General features: G+C 36.3%; 2 non-coding genes across 2 annotated transcripts; one reads left to right on the top strand and one right to left on the bottom strand.

The window, feature by feature from the left end:
* The first annotated feature begins 2,041 nt into the window (after positions 1 to 2,041).
* Positions 2,042 to 2,149, top strand: LOC112768639 (small nucleolar RNA R71). The gene has a single exon (XR_003186043.1). It is a non-coding gene; the product is annotated as a small nucleolar RNA R71 (small nucleolar RNA).
* Positions 2,150 to 8,037: 5,888 nt separating this feature from the next.
* LOC112767817 (small nucleolar RNA R71) lies at positions 8,038 to 8,145 on the bottom strand. Its single transcript, XR_003185258.1, has one exon. It is a non-coding gene; the product is annotated as a small nucleolar RNA R71 (small nucleolar RNA).
* Between the last annotated feature and the right edge of the window lie 231 nt (positions 8,146 to 8,376).

The raw sequence follows: 8,376 nt of genomic DNA, 5'->3' as shown, positions 1-8,376 counted from the left end.
GGTGCCCATTTTGGGTGTTCAACGCCCATTTGCTGCCATTTTTGGCGTTGAACGCCAGAACCATGCTTGTTCTGGGCGTTCAGTGCCAGGATGCTCCCATTCTGGGCGTTCAGCGCCAGAACTATGCTCTGTTCTGGCGTTTGAACGCCAGACAGATGCTCCTCCAGGGTGTGATTTTTCTTCTACTGTTTTGGATTCCGTTTTCAATTTTTATATTTATTTTGTGACTCCACATGATCATGAACCTAAGAAAACATGAAAAAACAATAAAAATAAGAATTAGATAAACATTGGGTTGCCTCCCAACAAGCGCTTCTTTAATGTCAATAGCTTGACAGTGGGCTCTCATGGAGCCTCACAGATGTGCAGAGCTTTGTTGAGACTCTCCAACACCAAACTTAGAGTTTGGATATGGGAGTTCAACACCAAACTTAGAGTTTGGTTGTGGCCTCCCAACACCAAACTTAGAGTTTGACTGTGGGGGCTCTGGTTGACTCTGCTTTGGGAGAAGCTTTTCAAGCTTCCTCTCCATGGTTGCAGAGGGAGATCCTTGAGTTTTGAATACAAGGGAGTCCTCATTCCATTGAAGGACTATTTCACCTCTGTCAACATTAATCACAGCTCTTGCTGTGGCCAGGAAAGGTCTTCCTAGGATGATGGATTCATCCTCTTCCTTTTCAGTATCCAGGACTATGAAATCAGTAGGTATGTAAAGGCCCTCAACCTTTACTAATACATCTTCTACTTGTCCATAAGCCTGTTTTCTTGAGCTGTCTGCCATCTCTAGTGAGATTTTAGCAACTTGCACCCCATAGATTCCCAGTTTCTCTATTACAGAGAGGGGCATGAGGTTTATTCCTGAACCAAGGTCACACAGAGCTTTAAAGATCATGGTGCCTATGGTACAAGGGATTATGAACTTTCCAGGATCCTGTCTATCCTGAGGCAATGTCAGTTGATCCAGATCACTTAGTTCATTGATGAACAAGGGAGGTTCAACTTCCCAAGTATCAATGCCAAATAATTTGGCATTTAGCTTCATGATTGCACCAAGAAACTTGGCAGTTTGCTCTTTAGTAATATCCTCATTCTCTTCAGAAGAGGAATACTCATCAGAGCTCATGAAGGGCATAAGGAGGTTCAATGGAATCTCTATGGTCTCTAGATGAGTCTCAGATTCCTTTGGTTCCTCAGAGGGAAGCTCCTTATTGACCACTGGACGTCCCAGGAGGTCTTCCTCCTTGGGATTCACGTCCTCTCCTCTCCTCAGAGGTTCGGCCATGGCGCTTATGTCAATGGCCTTGCACTCTCCTTTTGGATTCTCTTCTGTATTACTTGGGAGAGTACTAGGAGGGATTTCAGTGATCCTTTTACTCAGCTGGCCCACTTGTGCTTCCAGATTTCTAATGGAAGACCTTGTTTCATTCATGAAACTTACAGTGGCCTTAGATAGATCAGAGACTAGATCTGCTAAATTAGAAGCATTTTGTTCAGAGTTCTCTGTCTGTTGCTGAGTTGATGATGGAAAAGGCTTGCTATTGCTAAACCTGTTTCTTCCACCATTATTAAAGCCTTGTTGGGGCTTTTGATCATTCCATGAGAAATTTGGATGATTTCTCCATGTTGAGTTATAGGTGTTTCCATAAGGTTCACCTAAGTAATTTACCTCTGCTATTGCAGGGTTCTCAGGATCATAGGCTTCTTCTTCAGAAGATGCCTCTTGAGTACTGTTGGATGCAGCTTGCATTCCATGCAGACTCTGAGAGATCATATTGACTTGCTGAGTCAATATTTTATTCTGAGCCAATATGGCATTCAGAGTATCAACCTCAAGAACTCCCTTCTTCATAGGCGTCCCATTAGTCATAGGATTCTTTTCAGAAGTGTACATGAACTGGTTATTAGCAACCATGTCAATGAGTTCTTGAGCTTCTGTAGGCGTTTTCTTTAGGTGAATGGATCCACCTGCAGAGGTGTCCAGTGACATCTTTGATAGCTCAGATAAACCATCATAGAATATATCCAGGATGGTCCATTCTGAAAGCATGTCAGAAGGACACTTTTTGGTCAACTGTTTGTATCTTTCCCAAGCTTCATAGAGGGATTCACCTTCTTTCTGTCTGAAGGTTTGAATATCAGCTCTAAGCTTGCTCAGCTTTTGAGGAGGAAAGTACTTGGCTAAGAAAGCCGTGACCAGCTTATCCCAAGAGTTCAGGCTGTCTTTGGGTTGAGAATCCAACCATAATCTAGCTCTGTCTCTTACAGCAAAAGGGAAAAGCATGAGCCTGTAGACTTCAGGATCTATTCCATTAGTCTTAACAGTATCACATATCTGCAAGAATTCAGTTAAGAACTGAAAAGGATCTTCAGATGGAAGTCCATGAAACTTGCAGTTCTGCTGCATCAGAGAAACTAATTGAGGTTTCAGCTCAAAGTTGTTTGCTCCAATGGCAGGAATGGAGATGCTTCTTCCATGTAAATTGGAATTAGGTGCAGTAAAGTCACCAAGCATCTTCCTTACATTATTATTATTTTCGGCTGCCATCTCCTCTGCCTGTTCGAAAATTTCTGAAAGGTTATCTCTGGATTGTTGTATTTTAGCTTCTCTTAATTTTCTCTTCAGAGTCCTTTCAGGTTCTGGATCTGCTTCCACAAGAATGTTCTTATCCTTGCTCCTGCTCATATGACAAGGAAGAATGGACAGAAAAATGATAATAATAATAGAGATCCTTTATACCACAGTATAGAGATCCCTTTGTGAGTGGAAGAGAAGGGGGAGACAAAGAATGTGATGTAAAGGAAGAAATGCAACTGTACGAATGGAAGAGATGTGAGATGAGATGTTAGGATATGAATGAATAATTAGAATGAGATGGGGGAGGAATAATTTTCGAAAATTATTTTGAAAAAGGAGTTAGTGATTTTTGAAAATAGTTTTTGAAAAATATTTAGTAATTTTCGAAAATTAAGTTTTAAAAATTAAAATAATTAATAAATTAAAAAGAAATTTTGAAAAAGGGGAGAGATATTTTCGAAAAATGAGAGAGAGAGAGTTAGTTAGGTGGTTTTGAAAAGGTTAAGAAACAAACAAAAAGTTAGTTAGTTAGTTGAAACAAATTTTGAAAAGATAAGAAGTTAGGAAGTTAGAAAAGATATTTTGAAAAGATATTTTTTTGAAAAAGATAAGATAAGAAGATATTTTTGAAAAGATATGATTTGAAATTAGTTTTGAAAAAGATTTGATTTTTAAAATCACAATTAATGACTTGATTCATAAGAAATCACAAGATATGATTCTAGAACTTAAAGTTTGAATCTTTCTTAACAAGCAAGTAACAAACTTCAAATTTTTGAATCAAAACATTAATTGATTATGTTATTTTCGAAAATTTGATATAAAAATAAGAAAAGATTTTTGAAAAGTATTTTTGGAATTTTCGAAAATAACTAAGAATTTTGAAAAAGATTTGATTTTTGAAAAAGATTTTGAAAAAGATAAGATTTTTAAATTGAAAATTTGATTTGACTCATGAGAAACAATTTGATTTTAAAAATTTTTGAAAAAGTCAATCCAAATTTTCGAATTTGATGAGAGAAAAAGGGAAAGATATTTTTTTGATTTTTTTGAATTTTTTATGAAAAACATAAAAATTATGCAATGCATGAAATTTTTAGATCAAAACAATGAATGCATGCAAGAATGCTATGAATGTCAAGATGAACACCAAGAACACTTTGAATGTCATGATGAACATCAAGACACAATTTTGAAAAATTTTTAATGCAAAGAAAACATGTAAGACACCAAACTTAGAATTCTTTAATGCTTAGACACTAAGAATTCAAGAATGCATATGATAAACATGAAAAGACACAAAACAAAAAATCATCAAGATCAAACAAGAAGACTTACCAAGAACAACTTGAAGATCATGAAGAACACTATGAATGCATGATATTTTCGAAAAATGCTAGATGCATATGCAAGTGACACCAAACTTATGATATGACTCAAGACTCAAACAAGAACACAAAAATTTTTGATTTTTATGATTTTCTAATTTTTTTTGGATTTTTTTTCGAAAATAATATGAAAAAGAAAAAATAAGGATTCCAAAATTTTTAATATGAATTCCAGGAATCTTGCCATGTTAGTCTAAAGCTTTAGTCCAGGAATTAGACATGGCTCACTAGCCAGCCAAGCTTTCAATGAAAGCTCCAGTCCAAAACACTAGACATGGCCAATGGCCAGCCAAGCTTCAGCAGGTGATCATGGATCAGCAGCGGGTGGATGAGCAACAACTAATTTGTTCTTGATAACAAATTGCAAGCCTCAGTCCAAATGAATTTAGACATGGCTTTACAGCCAGCCAGGCTTCACATGCTTCATGAAACACTAGAATTCATTCTTAAAAATTTTGAATAAAATTTTTGAAAATATTTTTATATTTTTCGAAAACAGGAGAAATTTTTTTGAAAATATTTTTGAAAGATTTTTGAAAAAGTTTTGAAAAATAAAATAAAAAGAAAATTACCTAATCTGAGCAACAAGATGAACCGTCAGTTGTCCAAACTCAAACAATCCCTGGCAACGGCGCCAAAAACTTGGTGCTGTTGCCGGATCAAAAGGGAATTTGGCACTGATGTTACCGGACCAAAAGCTTGCCGAAGACTCAAACAATCCCCGGCAACGGCGCCAAAAACTTGGTGCACGAAATTGTGATCTCCAGGCTCGAACAAATCCTGGTAATGGCTCCAAAGCTTGGTGCTCTGATCTTAATTCATAATTGTCACAACTTCGATACAACTAACCAGCAAGTGCACTGGGTCGTCCAAGTAATACCTTACGTGAGTAAGGGTCGAATCCCACGGAGATTGTTGGTATGAAGCAAGCTATGGTCACCTTGTAAATCTCAGTCAGGCAGATATAAAGTGATAATGGTGTTTTCGAATTTAATATAATAAAATAGGGATAGAAATACTTATGTAATTCATTGGTAGGAATTTTAGATAAGCGAATGGAGATGCTTTTCGTTCCTCTGAACCTCTGCTTTCCTGCTATCTTCATCCAATCAGTCTTACTCCTTTCCCTGGCTGGCTTTATGCAAGGGCATCACCGTTGTCAGTGGCTACATCCCCTCCTCTCAGTGAATAATATGCTCACGCACCCTGTCACGGCACGGCTATTCATCTGTCGGTTCTCGATCATGCTGGAATAGGATTCACCCTCCTTTTGCGTCTGTCACTAACGCCCAACAATCGCGAGTTTGAAGCTCGTCACAGTCATTCAATCATTGAATCCTACTCAGAATACCACAGACAAGGTTTAGACCTTCCGGATTCTCTTGAATGCCGCCATCATTCTAGCTTACGCCACGAAGATTCGGGTTAGGAGATCTAAGAGATATTCATTCTAGCTTATTTCATGTAGAACAGAAGTGTTTGTCAGGCACGCGTTCATAAGGGAGAAGGATGATGAGCGTCACACATAATCATCACCTTCATCACGTTCTTGGGTGCGAATGGATATCTTAGAAGCGAAATAAGATGAATTGAATAGAAAACAGTAGTACTTTCATTAATCTTTGAGGAACAGCAGAGCTCCACACCTTAATCTATGGAGTGTAGAAACTCTACCGTTGAAAATACATAAGTGAAAGGTCCAGGCATGGCCGAGATGGCCAGCCCCCTAAAACGTGATCAAAGGATCATAAGGTAATCCAAAGATCATCAAAAGATGCCTAATACAATAGTAAAAGGTCCTATTTATAATAAACTAGCTACTAGGGTTTACATGAGTAAGTAATTGATGCATAAATCCACTTCCTGAGCCCACTTGGTGTGTGTTTGGGCTGAGCCAGAGTGTTGCACGTGCAGAGGCCATTTGTGGAGTTGAACGCCAGTTTCTGTGCCAGTTTGGGCGTTCAACTCTGGTTTTGGATCCTTTTCTGGCGCTGGACGCCAGATTTGGGTAGAAAGCTGGCGTTGAACGCCAGTTTACGTCGTCAATTCTTAGCCAAAGTATGGACTATTATATATTGCTGGAAAGCCCTGGATGTCTACTTTCCAACGCAATTGGAAGCGCACCATTTCGAGTTCTGTAGCTCCAGAAAAGCCACTTTGAGTGCAGGGAGGTCAGAATCCAACAGCATCAGCAGTCCTTTTTCAACCTCTGAATCTGATTTCTGCTCAAGTCCCTCAATTTCAGCCAGAAAATACCTGAAATCACAGAAAATCACACAAACTCATAGTAAAGTCCAGAAATATGAATTTAACACAAAATCTATTAAAAACATCCCTAAAAGTAACTAGATCCTACTAAAAACATACTAAAAACAATGTCAAAAAGCGTATAAATTATCCGCTCATCATCTATACATGAAAAATTTCTAAGTTTGGTGTTTTTCTTTTCTTGAAAATTTTTCAAAAATAAGTTCTTGGTGTTCATCTTGATATTCATAGCATTCTTGCATGCATTCATTGTTTTGATTCAAAATCTTCATGCATTGCATCATTTTCATGTTTTTCTCTTTCATCATTAAAAATTCAAAAATCAAAAAAATATCTTTCCCTTTTTCACTCATAAATTTAAAAAATTTGAGTTGACTTTTTCAAAACTTTTTAAAACTTAGTTGTTTCTTATGAGTCAAATCAAATTTTCAATTTAAAAATCTTATCTTTTTCAAACCTTTTTCAAAAATCATATCTTTTCCATTTTTTTTATTTATTTTTGAAAATTTCAAAAATCTTTTTTCAAAATATTTTCAAAATCTTTTTCTTATTTTTATATCATATTTTTGAAAATATCATCAAAAATTAATGTTTTGATTCAAAAATTTCAAGTTTGTTACTTACTTGTTAAGAAAGATTCAAACTTTAAGTTCTAGAATCATATCTTGTGATTTCTTGTGAGTCAAGTCATTAATTATGATTTTAAAAATTAAATCTTTTTCAAAACTAATTCTAATCGTATCTTTCTATCATATCTTTTTTAAAAATCTTATCTTTTTCAAAAATTTGATTTTCAAATATCTTTTCTAACTTCTTATCTTCTTATCTTTTCAAAATTAATTTTCAAATCTTTTTCAACTAACTAATTGACTTTTTGTTTGTTTCTTATCTTTTTCAAAACAACCTAACTAACTCTCTCTCTCTAATTTTTGAAAATATCTCCCTCTTTTTCAAAATTTTTTTTAATTAACTAATTGTTTCAATTTTTTATTTTAACTTGATTTCATTCCTAATTTTCGAAAATCACTAACCCCTTTTTAAAATTTTATTTTCGAAAATCCTCTTTCTCTCTCATCTCCTTCTATTTATTTATTCATCTACTAACACTTCATCGCACCCAAATTCGAACCCCCTCTTCCATCTGTGTTCGAATTTTCTCTACTTCCCTTCTTTACATTACATTCTTTTCTTCTTCTACTCACACAGGGGAACCTCTATACCTGGGCAAAAAGGATCCCTATTATTATTATTTTTCTGTTCCCTCTTTTTCATATGAGCAGGAGCAAGGACAAGAACATTCTTGTTGAAGCAGACCCTGAACCTGAAAGGACTCTGAAGAAGAAACTAAGAGAAGCTAAAATACAACAATCCAGAGATAACCTTACAGAAATTTTCGTACAAGAAGAGGATATGGCAGCCGAAAATAATAATAATGCAAGGAGGATGCTTGGTGACTTTACTGCACCTAATTCTAATTTACATGAAAGAAGCATCTCCATCCCTACCATTGGAGCAAACAATTTTGAGCTTAAACCTCAATTAGTTTCTCTAATGCAACAAAATTACAAGTTTCATGGACTTCCATCTGAAGATCATTTTTAGTTCTTAACTGAATTCTTGCAGATCTGTGATACTGTTAAGACTAATGGAGTAGATCTTGAAGTCTACAGGCTCATGCTTTTCCCTTTCGCTGTAAGAGACAAAGCTAGAATATGGTTGGACTCTCAACCTAAGGATAGCCTGAACTCTTGGGATAAGCTGGTCAAGGCTTTCTTGGCCAAGTTCTTTCCTCCTCAAAAGCTGAGCAAGCTTAGAGTGGATGTTCAAACCTTCAGACAGAAAGAAGGTGAATCCCTCTATGAAGCTTGGGAGAGATATAAGCAACTGACCAAAAAGTGTCCTTCTGACATGCTTTCAGAATGGACCATCCTGGATATATTCTATGATGGTCTATCTGAATTAGCTAAGATGTCATTGGATACTTCTACAGGTGGATCCATTCACCTAAAGAAAACACCTGCAGAAGCTCAAAAACTCATCGACATGGTTGCTAATAACCAGTTCATGTACACTTCTGAGAGGAATCCTATGGATAATGGGATGCCTCAGAAGAAGGGAGTTCTTGAAATTGATACTCTGAATGCC

This window comes from Arachis hypogaea, chromosome 17, assembly GCF_003086295.3.
Source record: "Arachis hypogaea cultivar Tifrunner chromosome 17, arahy.Tifrunner.gnm2.J5K5, whole genome shotgun sequence".
NCBI lineage: Eukaryota > Viridiplantae > Streptophyta > Magnoliopsida > Fabales > Fabaceae > Arachis > Arachis hypogaea.
Note: the sequence above shows the minus strand (reverse complement) of the source record. Positions and strands in the feature narration are given on the sequence as shown.